The sequence below is a fragment of the Natator depressus genome, chromosome 4 (assembly GCF_965152275.1).
Source record: "Natator depressus isolate rNatDep1 chromosome 4, rNatDep2.hap1, whole genome shotgun sequence".
Lineage (NCBI taxonomy): Eukaryota > Metazoa > Chordata > Testudines > Cheloniidae > Natator > Natator depressus.
This window is the reverse complement of record NC_134237.1, coordinates 689682-705320: the sequence shown is the minus strand read 5'-3', so window position 1 is coordinate 705320 and position 15639 is coordinate 689682. Positions and strand designations below refer to the sequence as shown.

Genomic DNA, 15639 nt, shown 5'->3' with positions numbered 1-15639 from the left:
CACCGACTGTCACTGCTCCACTCTCGCACCCACTGCCCTGCATGATTTTCGTCCCCTCCTACTGCTTCTTGGCTTCCGAGACAGCCTGAGGGGATGCACACCTAGCGTGCCTGCCCGTGTCCTGTGAAGGGAGACAGCACAGGGAAAGGCAAGGACAGAGAGAGAGAGACAGAGACAGAGTGTGTGTGATGGCCAACATACTAGAGGAGAGACAGAGAAAAACATGGTAGGATAGCAAGCAAGTCACCTCCTGGAGTCATCTGTGATGAAGCGGGACTTCATGTTTCCTCTGAATCGTGTGGGGGTGCCTCAGTTTCCCCTATGCAGTTCTTAAGGGTCTAGGGGGTGGGGTAAGGGTGTATGATCGTTGCAGAGCTCTGGAGGGCAGGTGTGTGCAGGGGTCTGGACACAGAGAATGGCCGACACCCTCTTTCCTGGCACCTGATGCCCTGGGCCCTTCCCCCCTGCAAGGTGAGAGCTAAAGGGTTGGAGAACAAAGGAATCAGGTGCCCTCCTGGCCAGGGAAAGGGACAAAGCCCAGAGGAGGAGGGGCTGGGGGGAGTTTCAGTTGGGGGCTGGCTGGAGACATGGAGTGAAGGGCAGACGGGGTTGTCTGGCTCACTGCCCCCCAAAATGGACCCGGCTGAGGGGTCCTGTTCTCTGCACCTACAAGCTCTGTGTTAGACCATGTCCCTGTCGTCTAATAAAGCTCTGTTTTCCTGGCTGGCTGAGAGTCCCGTCTGACTGCGGAGTTGGGGGGCAGGACCCTCTGGCTCCCCCAGGACCCCGCCTGGGCGGACTGGCTGTGGGAAGCGCAGGGAGGGGCAGAGGAGGCTGAAGGCTCCGAGGTCAGAGCCAGGAAGGTGGAGCCGGGGGAGCTGTGTGTCCTGCAGACAGGCTGCTCCCCGAGAGGAGACTTCCCCAGAGTCCTGCCTGGCTTCCTGGGGAGCAGTTCCAGAGCATCGCCCGGGGACTCCGGGACATCCTCCTCCGAGATGAAACCTTCTGCTGTGTGACGTGTTGTGTGTGTGACTTGTGTGTCGTTTTGTGTGTGTGAGATGTGTTTATGTGTGTGTCTTGTGGTCCATGTTGAGTGTGTGTGTGCCATGTTGAATGCCGTGTTGTGTGCATGTGACGGTGTGTGCCGTGTTGTGTGCCGTTTTGTGTGCATGTTGTGTGTGTCGGTGTCATGTGTTGTGTGAGATTTTTGTGTCTCGTGTCATGTGCCGTTTTGTGTGTCGTGTGTCGGTGTCGTGTGTCGTGTTGTCTGTGTGTGTGTGGTGTTGTGTGTGGGTGTGTGATATTTTGTGTGCGATGTTTTGTGCATCGTGTTGTGTGTGTGTGTCACGTGTGCCGTTTTGTGTGTCATGTGAGGTGTTGTGTGTCGTATTGTGTGTGGGTGTCGGTGTCATGTGTGATTTCTGTGTCATGTTGTCTGCCGTTTTGTGCCTCGTCTCGTGTGTGTGTGTGTATGTGTCGGTGTCGTGTGTTCTGTGTGATTTTTGTGTGTCATGTTGTGTGCTGTTTTGTGTGTCATTTTATTTGTGTGTCATGTTGTTTGTGTGTCGTTGTCCTGTGTTGTGTGTGTGTGAGAGACGTGTTTCTGTATGTGTGACGTGTTCTCTCTCTGTGTGTCGGTGTCGTGTTGTGTGTGTGTGTCAGTGTCGTCTGTCGTGTTTTGTGTGTGTGATGTTTTGTGTGTGATGTGTGTGTTGTCTTGGGTGGCCACACAGGGTAATGCACAAAGCATTCCCCTCATGGAGGAAGAGTGACACAACGTGGCCACTCAGGAGTAACACACAAACAATTTCCCTCCCTTCCCGCCCCCCGGAGCAACAGTGATGTGTGTGGCCAATTCAGGTCATGCACAAAGCATTTCCTCATGGAGCAACAGTGACCCCGGGTGGCCGCTCAGGGTACTGCACAAACCATTTCCCTCACGGAGCAACAGTGCCACTGGGTGGCTATTCCAGGTATTGCACAAAGCATTTCCCTCTTGGACCAACAGTGACACTGGGTGGCCACTTAGAGTAATGCAGAAAGTATTTCCCTCACGGAGCAATGGTGACACCGCGTGGCCAATTCAGGTATTGCACAAATCATTTCCCTCCCGGACCAACAGTGACACCGGGTGGCCAATTCAGGTCATGCTCAAATCATTTCCCTCATGCAGCAAGAGTGACACCGGGCGGCCCCTTGGAGTAACACACAAAGCATTTCCTCACGGAGCACCAGTTGCACAAACTGAGTTGAATAATAATAATAATAAACCAAAAATAGTTTCACTAGAAAAGGTAGATTTTCAGTGATTATAAGGGATAGCAAACAGAAGAAGGCAGATTACTAAGCAAATACAAATACACACACACACTAAGCCTAAGATCTTAAAGAGACTGGATTCAAGAAGTAATTTCCCATCCTAAATGTCTTTTGGCAACTTGAAGAGTTTCTGTAGCTTAGACTTCCCGTTGTTTCTCTTTACAGACTAGACTCCTGTCTTAGTCTGGACTTCCCCCTTCTCATTTCCTTTGTCTCTTCAGGAACTTTCAGCAGCCTTTCTACTGCCCTGCATGATTTTCGTCCGCTCCGACTTTTCCATGGCTCCCGAGACCTCACCTGTGGGAATGCACACCTACCCGTGTCCTACAAAGGGAGGTGGCACCAGGAGAGCAGAGGAGAGAGAGACTGAGAAAGTTGGCCAACACACAAGAGAAGAGAGAAAAATGTGGGAGGAAGGCAAGCAACTCACCAGCTGGAGGCATCCTCCTAGATGACACCTTCTCCTGCGAAGGAGACACCGTTCCTGTCCAGAGGAATGAGCAGCCCCTGAAAATGGGGACCTTGTCTCTCTCCTAACCACAGCTGGTCAGGAACCTTTTCTTACAAACCCAGCCCCAGCTGATGGGGAGTCCCTCCTGGAGCCAGGCGGGCCGTGAGCAAAGCCTTAACCAAACCAGACACTTATCTCACTGACATTCGCGACTGCTCCGCTGCCAACCGGACGACTCCTGGCTGCACCATGTGTGGGTGTGTGGGCATGCGTGAGAGACGTCGTGTGTCGTGTTTGTGTGTGAAACATTGTGTGTTGGGTGTGTGTGTGAGACGTCATGTGTCATGTGTGTGTGTGTCAGTGCCGTGTGTGTCAGTGTCGTGTGTTTAAGATGTTGTGTGTCGTACGTGTCTGTGTGAGATGTCGTGTGTCGTGTGTGTGAGTCAGTCGTCGTGTGTCGTGTGTGTCAGTGTCGTGTGTGTGAGACCTCGTGTGTCGTGTGTCGTGTGTGACGGTGTCATGTGTGAGACATCGTGTGTGAGACGTCATGTGTTGTGTGTGTTGGTGTTGTGTGTGAGACGTCGTGTGTGTGAGTCGGTGTCATGTGTGAGACGTCGTGTGTGAATCGGTGTCGTGTGTGTCAGTGTCGTGTGTGTGTGAGACGTCGTGTCGGTGTGTGTGTGTGTGACATCGTGTGTGAGAGACGTCGTTTGTCCGCGTGTGTGTGTGTCGGCGTGTGAGAGACATCGTGTGTCGGCATGCTGTGTGTGCGATGTGCTATGTGTTCCACGTGCAACGTGTCAGTGTCTTGTGTGTGTGTCTCAATGTCGTGTGTGTCTCAATGTCATGTGTGCCATTTTGTGTCTTGTGCCATTTTGTGTCATGTGTCGTGTTCTGTGCCTCGTGTGTGTGTGACATGTACTGTGTGCGTGCACACGACGTGTTGTGAGTGTGCATGTGCGTAGTGGGACATGTGCGTGACGTGATACGTGGGACATGCGACAAACTGTGTGTGCGACGTTGTGTGTGTGCGACGCATGTGCAGTGTGCTGTGTGTCGTTGAGTGTCTGTGAGATGTGTTGTGGGTCGTGTTGAGTGTGAGACGTGTTGTGGGTCGTGTTGAGTGTGTGAGTGTGACATGTTGTGTGTCGTGTTGTGTTGAGTGTGACATGTTGTGGGTCGTGTTGTGTTGAGTGTGTGTGTGTGTGTGAGATGTTGTGGGTCGTGTGTGTGATGTTTTGTGTGTGATGCTTTCTGTGTCGTGTTGTGTGTGTGTCTGTGTCGTGTATTATTTTTGTGTGACGTTTTGTGTCATCGTGTGTGTGTGACGTGTGTGCGTCTGCACGTTCGTCGTATTGTGCGTGTCCGTGTGGGAAGTGCGAAGTGGGATGGGTCAACTTGCCACCCCCTTCCCCAACACTTTAGCCCCCTCTCGTAAACATGACCCTACCCCCTCCCTAGGGTGCTTCTGACACTAAAACCACCTAAAAGACCCCCGACTTACCACTATTGGCTGGCACCCCATTGCCACCCGCACTTCTGTGCTGCTGCTGGCCAAACCCTCCCCCCAAATCTAAACCCCACCCCCTACCCGGAACCCAACTGGAACCCTGACCCCATAACCTGCCCCCCAACTCGAAACCCCTGAACCAAAACTGGAGCCCAACCCCCACCCCAACCCGAACCTCCAGCTCTGAACCCAGCCCCTCGAAGCCCGACACCGCTTTAAGCCAGAGCCCAGTTCCCCATTCCCACCCTGGGCAACAACAGTGCAAACCACACCCTCCTGCCCCCCGCCCAGGAATCCTGCTTCTTACCACCCCTTCTTTAGAAATGAACCTTTTCTTCACTTGCATCCCACACACCTTCATTCTCCTTTGAGGGGTTATTTAGTGACGGGGTCTACACAAGGCAACTCTTTGCTATTCCAGCGTAACAGGACACAGAGACGTGAAAACAGTGCAAACAACATTCCACGAGTTTTCAGGAGGTTTAAACACCCAATACAGTTGCACATTGAACAGTCGCTTTGATCTCTACTAACACACACATCCGTTGGCCTGAACACACTCTGACACAAGCTGCTCTTTCAGCGTCACACCTTGTACAAACATTACTGCAACAGCGTGTAGGGCAGCGTGACCCCCGGGGGTCTGTGAGCTGGTTTCAGGGCGTCCGCAGGACCCCGCAGCTTCGCCTCCCGGCCTGTTCCACCCACCGCCTGTGCTTCCCCGGAGGGATCTCCAGACTGTCAGTGCTGCCCGGAGCTTCCCTTCCCTGCCAGGCCTGAGCAACCAGCGCTTGTAACCAGGCCACTCACAGCCTCCCCGCGGGGAGCGTATGGACACAAACCGGCTGGAGAGCAGTTAGGGCAGGAATCCCTGGAGACTCGGGGAGCATCTTCAGCGGATGAGGGTGACACACCCCACAGGAGCTGAATTTCCCACTCAGGTCTAAGTCGTGCCGTGTGGATGGGGCAGCACGGTTGGGAGGCTCTGTTTGCTGCGGTGGATCCACTGGGCGTTGATGTCGTGGGGGTCGAGTGAAGACCCACTAAATTGACAGCAGAGCGCTCTCCGGTCGCCGTTGGGACTGCGCCGGGAATGGCAGGAGGAAGGGAAGTCGACCGAAGAGCGTCTCCCGTCGACCCAGCCCAGTGTAGACACAGCAGTAAGCCGACCGAAGCTGCGTCAAATCCAGCTCTGTTATTCACGCAGCGGGAGCAGCGTAACTTAGGATGACTTACTGCAGTAGGAGAGAGTCATAAATAGAAAGGGAAGGCTAACCACCTTGAAATCCCTCCTGGCCAGAGGAAAAACCCTCTCACATGTAAAGGGTTAAGAAGCTAGGATAAGCTCGCTGGCACCTGACCAAAATGACCAATGAGGAAACAAGATACTTTCAAAAGCTGGGGGGAGGGAGAAACAAAGGGTTGGGATCTGTCTGTGTGATGCTTTTGCCGGGGACAGAACAGGAATGGTGTTTTAGAACTTAGTAAGTAATCTAGCTAGATGTGCGTTAGATTCTGATTCCTTTAAATGGGTGAGAAAATAAGCTGTGCTGAATGGAATGGATATTCCTGTCTCTGTGTCTTTTTGTAACTTAAGGTTTTGCCTAGAGGGATTCTCTATGTTTTGAATCTAATTACCCTGTAGGGTATTTACCATCCTGAGTTTACAGAGGTGATTCTTTTTACTTTTTCTTCTATTAAAATTCTTCTTTTAAGAAACTGAATGCTTTTTTATTGTTCTTAAGATCCAAGGGTCTGGGTCTGTGGTCACCTATGCAAATTGGTGAGGATTTTTACCAAACCTTCCCCAAGAAGGGGGGTGCAATGTTTTGGTGAGGATTTTGGGGGGAAAGACATTTGCAAACGGCTCTTTCCTAATAAAAAACCCGGTTAGACTTTTGGTGGTAGCAGCGAAAGTCCAAGGGCAAAAGGTAAAATAGTTTCTACCTTGGGGAAGTTTTAACCTAACTGGTAAAAGTAAGCTTAGGAGGTTTTCATGCAGGTCCCCACATCTGTACCCTCGCGTTCAGAGTGGGGAAGGAACCTTGACAGAAAGACACAGTGTGAGGCCTGAGTTTCCCCTGCAGTCTGGATGCTCAAACACCGGCTTGGCAACACAAGTCAGCAAGCCCAGGCCACATAGAGAAAGGCTCAGTGTGCAGTGTGGACAGACCCTCAGACAACCCCAGTATTGTCAAATGGGCAAATCCTTCCTGTGTTTTGCCTTGCTGGTAGAAGAGCCGAGTGACATTGGAGCTCACCGAGCTTCACTGACAAATGCAGCGCTCCAGCACCTGAGCTCTCGGGCTCCCTGTTGAAAGAAAAGCTGAATAAGTTTCAAAGGTCAAAGAGAGTGCTCGTCTTTGGCCAAGGGCAGGGAGTCCCACCCTCAAAGCGAGAACATTTCTCTCTTTGTCCGTCTCTGTTGGGGCAGGAGCGATAACACGTCCTCCTGCATTTGCTATTTCAGAGAGTAGTTTCTGACTGTCTTCTCAAAGACAGGATGCGAAAGAGGCCTCAAACCTGACTGAGTGGAAACAAGAACGATGCAGCTCGACTGAGCCAGCTGAGAATTGAGATGTGCCCCTTTGCTCGAGTGAGGGAATGACCTGTGAGGGGTCCGGAAACCTGACCGGCCAATTCTTAACTTGCACTCTCTCAGCATCTTTCCTCTGAGTGCCGTCACTGTAGCTTCAATACTCCAGCACCGGACGCCCTGCCAGCTCTGGGCCCGACAAGCTTTCCTTGGGATTGGATTCTGGAGAGCAGGGGTGCAGGGAAGCAACAGGTGCATGTGACTCCGTGGTGAGGTTTTCCTTGCAAGATGTGTGTGTGAGTCTGTGTGTGTAGGAAGCACTGAGGGTGGCACTCGCACTGAACCCACAGAGGGCGACGGTGGTGGGAGCGAGACAGTAGAAGTATAAAGGGGCAAGGACGGGCAGAACGATGATGACTGTGTTGTGTTTCATTCCTTAGATGTGGGGCCACCACCTTTCTCTTTAGCCTTGTAGTATCCCAGGGGTAAAACTAACCATCTGTTCAGCTACAAGGGCGTGTTTGTGTTCATTCCTGCGAGCCACACTGGGGTCTGATGTTGCTGCTTCCAATCCTCTGGCTCTGCCAGGAGAAGCGGCAATTCAGGCCATCCCTGAGCTGAGGGAGGGAGATGATTTTCTGACAGGGAGGGACGCCTCCTCCTAAAGGTGCTTGGCAGGCAGCCCTCCTTCCCAGGTCCGTCCCAACAACCCCCAGTTGAAAAGGGACCCTCCCCAGCCCTCCTCAGCGCGGTGACAATGAGCGAGTGAGGGAGCGTGGGGGAGAGGGAGCGACGGAGGGGAGGGAGATGGCGTGAGAGGGCTGGGACCTCGGCGAAGCGGGGCGCAAGGGTGTTCAGTTTTGTTGGGTGCGGAAGTTGGCAACCCTAGATCCAGGGGCAACAACTCCAACCTCCAAAGAGGCTGGGCAGGGGCAGGACATCAGCTTGGAGGGGAGGGGTGGGTGGGGCAGTGACATCACCCAGGGCTTTTGCAGGAACTCAGCCCATTGGGCAAAGGTGGTGGGGAGGGGGTGACCTCACAGAGAGACCCCGACATCAGCCGGGCAGGGCCGAGGTGCAGGGCCAGGGCAGTCTCGGAGACCCCCCCGGCTTTGCTGCCGCACGGCTCCTTTTCCACGTCTCCCCTCGAGGCCGGGGAGAGAATTAGGATTCACGACTGTGAGCATGAGGAGGAGCCTCTGTGGAGTTTTCTCCTTTCCTACCCCTGGTTGTGCCAGAAAACGAACTTCCCTTGGACAAGGGCAGAGGCTCCGAGAGGTTTGGAACCTGTTGGGTCTGATGCACCTGCTGCAGGCAGAATTCTCGGCACAGACAACACTGGCTTAAGGGGGCAGGATTTGATTTCCTACCTCGGACTGTGACCCTTGGAATCACTGGGGCCCTTGGGGTTTATCCTTTTTGGTTTCCCTTTTCCTCTTTTCTCCTCTTCTCTTGCTTCTTTTCCCCCTTTTCCCTGCTTCCCTCCCCCATCCAAGGAGGGGTGTGTGTGGAGTGTGGGTGACGGGGGGGGTTGCTCTCATTGTGGGGGGTCCTCCCAAAGAGGTGGGTGTGGATCTGAGAGTGATCCCCTCCGGACATGGTGATGGGGCAGAGGGTTGGGGTGCGGGGGGGGGGTTAGGGCTCCGTCTGGGGGTGTGGGGTTCAGGGTGGGGTTGGGGATGAGGGGTTTGGGGTGCAGGTTGCCCCAGGGAGAGAGGACTCACCCCCACCCGAGCCCTCTCTTACCACAACAGCTCAGGGCCAGGGGCGAGGCACCTCTCTCCTGGCCGCAGCACCTCCTGTGGGGCTGGTTTGGGGCTGCGGGAGGGGAAAGGATTTATTTTTCCTAAGTCAAATGGGGGAAGGGAAGGAGTTACGCTTCATTTTTTACCGTGGAAACCGAGGTCCCAGCTAATCTACAAGACGCTATGGAAATAAGACACCACATCACGTGGGGACCTCCCAAGAGCAGAGGGTGTGAGAACTCCAGCAACTGAGAGGGCAAGGGATTTACCATCAGATTGTTTCAAATGCTGCATTCATCAGCTGACATTTAACAGCAACGCTCAGCTAACATCCTGGAGAAAGAAAAGGAGGACTTGTGGCACCTTAGAGACTAACCAATTTATTTGAGCATAAGCTTTCGTGAGCTACAGCTCACTTCATCGGATGCATACTGTGGAAACTGCAGAAGACATTATATACACAGAGACCATGAAACAATACCTCCTCCCATCCCACTCTCCTGTTGGTAATAGCTTATCTAAAGTGATCACTCTGTTTACAATGTGTATGATAATCAAGGTGGGCCATTTCCAGCACAAATCCAGGGTTCAACAAGAACGTCTGAGGAGGGGGCGGGGGGTAGGAAAAAACAAGGGGAAATAGGTTACCTTGCATAATGACTTAGCCACTCCCAGTCTCTATTCAAGCCTAAGTTAATTGTATCCAATTTGCAAATGAATTCCAATTCAACAGTCTCTCGCTGGAGTCTGGATTTGAAGTTTTTTTGTTGTAATATCGCAACTTTCATGTCTGTAATCGCGTGACCAGAGAGATTGAAGTGTTCTCCGACTGGTTTATGAATGTTATAATTCTTGCCATCTGATTTGTGTCCATTTATTCTTTTACGTAGAGACTGTCCAGTTTGACCAATGTAGATGGCAGAGGGACATTGTTGGCACATGATGGCATATATCACATTGGTGGATGTGCAGGTGAACGAGCCTCTGATAGTGTGGCTGATGTTATTAGGCCCTGTGATGGTGCCCCCTGAATAGATGGTTTCCCCCCCCGCCTCCTCAGATGTTCTTGTTAAACCCTGGATTTGTGTTGGAAATGGCCCACCTTGATTATCATACACATTGTAAGGAGAGTGATCACTTTAGATAAGCTATTACCAGCAGGAGAGTAGGGTGGGGGGAGGTATTTTTTCATGCTTTGTGTGTATAAAAAGATATTCTACACTTTCCACAGTATGCATCCGATGAAGTGAGCTGTAGCTCACGAAAGCTTATGCTCAAATAAATTGGTTAGTCTCTAAGGTGCCACGAGTACTCCTTTTCTTTTTGCCAAGGAAAATGGTGCTTCCTCCATCCCTTGATGAGATGCCTTTCTCGAGTCTGCTTTGGTCCAAAACTCGCTACTGCGCCATACAGGAGGCCTGTGATGCGTAGGGGGGCCAGATGAGATGATCTAACAGTCTCTTCTGGCCTTCAAGTCTCCAAATCTCTGCAAAACCGAGTGCGGCACATTGAGCATTCTCTGATGGTTCCACGTGTGGCCTGCGTGAACCCTTGCACGACCACTGAGTGTGTGGGGGTGACCCAGGGGGAGCAGCTCAAACACGCACAGGAGCCGGCTCGGGGCAGGACATGAGCCCGGCAGGGCAGGGGTGGGGGTGGCAGTGACATCACAAGGGCCTTTTGCAGCACTCAGCTGATTGGTGAAAGGAGGTTGGGAGGCGGTGACCTCACAGAGAGTCCACGACAAGGGCCAGGGAGGACAGGCTGCAGGGCAGGGGGATCTCAGAGACCCCCGGGGCTTTGCTGCAGGGAGTCTCCTTCTTGAGGTGTCTCCTTGAGGACTGAGAGAGAATTCAGGGTCTCGTATGTGAGCGCGAGGAGCCTCTCTGGAGTTTTCTCCTTTCCCACTGCTCACTGAGCGAGAAGACAGACGTCCCTGTGGAGAAGGTAAGAGCCCCAGAGAGGTTTGGTACCGAGGCAGCCTGATCCACCCGATGCTGGCCAAATTCTCGGCACGGAAAACAGGAGGTTAAGGTGGGACAATTTTCCCCCAGCTAGGCCTTTGTCCCTTCGAGTCCTTGGGGTTTGACTTTTTTGGTTTCCCTTTTCCTGCTTCCCTCCCTCCACTGGCAAGGAGTGGGCTGCTCTGTAGCCCTCATGGTGGGAGGCCTCCCAAAGAGATGGGACAGGAAGCATGCTCTGAGAGTGATCCTCACCGGTGACCTGAGCCATCCCTGGGCCATCTGGGGAACCCTCAGCCCACTGCGAGAGTCTCCACGCTGATTGGCTGAGCAGGGGGTCTCGTGGCAGGGAGTAGATTCAGGACTTTGTTGTTCTCGTTTAAGGCCCAGCAAATAAGCCAGAACCAATCATCTGCTTGGTGAATTGTTCTCCTTCTCGCTGCTGATTGTCTCTGAGCCGTTCCTGGTTCTCGCTGGTGTTCTCGTGCTTCTAAAACACTTGCTGAAGAATCAGTGTGAATGGTTGTTGGTCTGTAGATCATTCCAGGTCCGTTTATTCTGATCATTCAGTGTGTGAAACTCCAGACTCATGGTTCGTTTGAAAGTCAGGACACCCGGGTCCTGTTCCCAACTCTATCCCGACAGGTTGTGTGATGGAAGACAAGGCCCTTCACCTTTCTCAGCCTTTGTTTCTCCCTCTGTCAGTTGGGGAGAACAATCCTCTCACACCTGCCTCCCGGTGGGGGGAGGCTGGGGAGCTGTGGGGACCTGTTTGAGAGCGTCACTCATAGCAGTGTATCGTAGGAGGTGTCCTATTGGGTTGAGTCATTCCAGAGGATGATGTCGTGTAGCAGAACCCCGTTTTCCCAACCTGGCGTGACACAGCTTTGCATGTGAACCGAACCAAGGGCGCACACAGGTCCAGAAGCCGGCGATTTTTCCTTTGGCCGCTAGATGGCGCTGCAGGCTCCCACTTCCCCCTTCTCCTGGTCAGCGCAATGGGGGTTCGTCTCCCCAAAAAGAATGCCCGTCTCGCTTTGAACGTTCCTTGACGTGCACCCCGTGGACTGTCGGGATACGTGTCCAAAAGTTGCAGGGCTTGTTTCATGGTCTCCACAACGACAATCTTTCTTCCTTTTTAGACGTGACGACCTTTTTGGTCAAGATCCTTGATTATTCGGGGACTTATCCCGGAAGACCCAAAGTATTTGGGACATAAGACTTGTCTGGAAGGGCGCACAGGGCTAAATTGTTTTTGGCCATAGCAGGTGCCTTGTCGCAAGAATGACGTCCATCCCCCTTCCAAACAAGCCCCAAATGAGCTGTTACCAGAATTGCCCTTTACCTTGGGATACGCCCGTTTGTTAGGGTTACTCTTCTGGTGGGGGGAGATTCTGCAATTCTGTCAATGTGCTGCTTTTGTCACTTGTGTTTTCCTATGGAGCGCTACTCCTTCCTTCTGCAAGTTCCCTCCCAATGGAGCTACCCTGCAGGACCTCGGTTCCCCAGGGCTGGGGTCTTCCAGCCCCCAAATGTAATGAACATGAAGAGACACACAGGCACACACACATGAACATAGCATGTCAGAGAGGACTGGGTCATCAGCACTCGCAAGCTGACCCCTGATGTGTCCCGGGACTCAGTGGGCTGGATCGAACAGCAATTTAATGCTGGTCCCCTCATATGTCCTTGGACTCAGCGGGCTGGGCTGAGCAACACCTTAATCTGCCACCCTCCTATGCCCCAGGTTCAGCACCTCCCTATCCCCACCTTCACCCCACAACCATTCTACTAGTAACCCACTTGCTGAGCAAACCCCCAAGGATTTTTGGGGCTGCAGGGATCTTTAGCTTGCGTACAAGGAGCGTTGCTTCAGAGTGAATGGAGAAGCCAAAAACACCCATGGAGGTGGGGTGGGGGGCTAGCAAACTATAACTGATCAGAGGAGGCAGGGTCAGGAGGCTATTCCTAGAGAGAGACAGAGGCACAGAAAGAGACAGATGGATCTCAGCACTCCTTGAAGCTGGAATCGATCAGGGTTCCCAGGTGGCCTTGGTAGCTGAGGGACCGGAGCACTGGAGCCAGGCAGAGCCCTCAGCATAATCAGTCAGGAAAAGCATATGAGGAGGACTTGTAGCACCTTAGAGACTAACCAATTTATCTGAGCATAACTTTCATGGGCTAAAGCCCACTTCATCAGATGCATGCAGGGGAAAATACAGCAGGAAGATATAGATAGATAGATACAGAGAAGATGAGAAAATGGGGGTTGCCATAGCAACTCTTAACGAGACCAATCGATGAAGGTGGGCTGTTAGCAGCAGGAGAAACAAAATTTTGTTGTGATAATCAGGCTAATCTGGGGGGACTAAAACTGCAAGGCAGAGACAGCAGTAAGTGTTGGGGGGTCCCGATCCAGTCCCCAGCTTCTAGCCGCCCACCCCCTTAAGGCTGCCATTGCTGGGAGCCCCCTCCATCTGCAACTTCAACTTGTAACGATAGTAGATAAAATGTGTACAGCTGGGTGCCTTTGGGCAAAAACTTACACACAGGTACATGAAATCCATGCAAAAGAAACCCCAGTGGGTAAAACCAGGGAACAAAAGCCTGAGCAGCCAAAACCCCAGCCAGCTGTTGCTCCCACAAAGAGGGAAGAGTTACAATATCTCCTCCTTCACATTTCTCCTAGGAACTACCAGGGCCTGATGAAATTGGGGCCGATTGAAAAGTGTGAAAATATTTTTTCAAAGAAAAAACATCCACAACTTGATTCCATTTTATTGACAGCATCATTATTGGTATTCGCCTGGCTTGCCTTCTCTGGCAGAAGAGAGGCAGACAGAGGAGGATGAGGACCACCAGCTGTGCCCCCACAAGACTGGGCTCTGGGCCAATCCTCCAGATATCTGAGACCCACATCCTTCCCCAGATCAACCGCCTTCAAAGTGGACCAGACCCACATCCCTCCCCAGAATGACCATCCGTGACCTGGGCAGCGCAGCCAGCTCAGCCAGGAAGGAGAACTCTTGAAACTTTCTTTGGCTTTTCATCTCCCTGTTCTTCCCCTAATTGTTGGGGGCTGAAAATACCTGGCCGTGGGAAGCGAAGAGGCAGGCCCTGGATTCTACCTCTCGGGAGCCCACAGCTCACCCCCAGACGGTCGCCTGCGGCCTGGTGAGACGCTAGAAGGGCCATTTGCAAGTGGTTCAATTTTCCAGCTCGATTTGGCTGTTGGTTTCTGGCCCAAAATTCGGAGGCCTGACAGCGTCAGCACTGGGCAAATGTGGCTCGTTGCTGGAAGAGTCTGATTCTCATGTCGTCTTCTCCCTTCCGAGGGATCCTCCGCGTCTCTCAGCAGCTCCTGGGGTCCCCAGGCGCTGTCACCCCAGCCAGGTGGCAGACTGACGGCAGGGCAAGAAAGCTGACGCCGAACCCTCTTTGCTGTTGGCCTCCGGGACATCGCAATCAGCTTGTGCAGAAACACACACAGACCCCACCCAGAGCACATCGCACGTCACACACACAACACGTCCTGCGTCGCACATCACACACACAAAACATTGCACGTCTCACACACAATGCGCCTCACGTTGCACGTTGCATGTTGCACGTCACACACGCAAACAGAAGACATCGCACCTCACACTTCACATGTGCGTCTTTTTGTTTGCCGTGTTGAGTGTGTGTGTGATGTTGTGTTTGTGGTGTCATGTGACATGGGGTGTGTGTGTGTGTGTGTGAGATGTTTTTTGCGTAGTCTTGGGTGTGTCGTGTTGTGTGTCATGTTATATGTGTTTGTGCCTATCTGTGTGATGTGTTTGTGTCTGTGTGACGTGTTGTGTGTGTGATGTGTTGTGTTTCATGTTGTGCGTGTGTGAGAGACCTGTTTGTGTGTGTGTGATGTGTTGTGTTTGTGACGCATCGTGTGTTTGTTTGTGCGATGTGTTGTGTGTGCGATGTGTGACGTGCAACATGTGTGTGCGACATGCAACGTTTTTGTGTGTAATGTGCGACACGCGACGTGTTGTGTGTTCGAAGTGTGGCGTGCAATGCGCGACGTGTGCCGTGCTGAGTGTGCGTGCGACGTGCGACGTGTTGTGTGCTACATTCGACGTGTTGTGTGTGTGCGTGCGACGTGCAATGTTTTGTGTGTGTGCGTGCTACACGCAGCATGCTGTGCATGTGATGTGCGACGTGTGTGTGACGTGCTACACGTGACGTGTTGTGCGTGCGGCATACAATGTGTTGTGTCTGTGTGTGCGACACACACCACATCACACACAACATGTCTCATGATACCACAACCACACAACACACACTCAACATGACACACAAAACGGCACACAACTCAACACACAAAAGACAACACACAACACGTCACACAACACTACACACACACACCACACCACACACACACACACAACACAAAACACAACACAGCACACACACACTGAACACAAGACTCTGCACGACACACAGCACACACACAAGACATCACACACACACACAAGCGTGTCTCACACACACACGTGGGCAAACGTGGCTGGTTGCTGTCAGGGTCTGCGTCTCCCTGCGGGTCCAAGGGCCTGGCTGCAGCTCCCGCCCCAGCCCTCTCCTCGGGGGCGTTTGCTGCTGCCCCTTCCCGTGTCCCGGCCCCTCCGGCCTGGGTGTGTGGCTGGTGGCTGGTCTGTGGAAACGCCTGTGGGATGCGGCTTCCTTCGAGTTCCCAAAGGGTTTGTCGGAGTCGGGCACGAGTCTCCTTTACCGTGCGAGAGATCCCGGCGTCACCTTTCCACCACGTCCTTGCCAAGGCTCCGGGCACGGCTGAGCCTGGAGGGTTTTTTCACCTGTGTTTTTCTCCACCATCCTGCCTGCAGAGGGAGAGCTGCATTCGGGTCTGACTGTGGTGTGTTGGTCAAGGTGTGGGATTCTCACTCGGGGCGGGAGAGAGTGCGGAGAAGACCTTGGAAAGGTGAAGTCGGGGGCAGGACTTTTTCAGGTGCCTGTTTTTGTGGGGGTTTGTTGAATGTTGTTTTTTGCTGAAATGGAGAGAAAGGTTGTTGGCTTTTCAGCCTGAAGGCTTGTTCTGTCCAGCAGCCCAAAGTGCCAGCCTTGTT

General features: G+C 52.7%; 2 long non-coding RNA genes across 3 annotated transcripts in view; both read left to right on the top strand.

Annotated features, from left to right (window-relative positions):
• The window catches only part of LOC141986107 (uncharacterized), a 37317-nt gene extending 34366 nt beyond the window's left edge, over positions 1-2951 (top strand). The window contains exon 3 of the long non-coding RNA XR_012639203.1: positions 2541-2951. This is a non-coding gene — a long non-coding RNA (uncharacterized LOC141986107). The remainder of the gene's footprint in view (positions 1-2540) is intronic.
• Positions 1-15639, top strand: part of LOC141986098 (uncharacterized) — a 184455-nt gene that overhangs the window by 110074 nt on the left and 58742 nt on the right. The window lies entirely within an intron of this gene.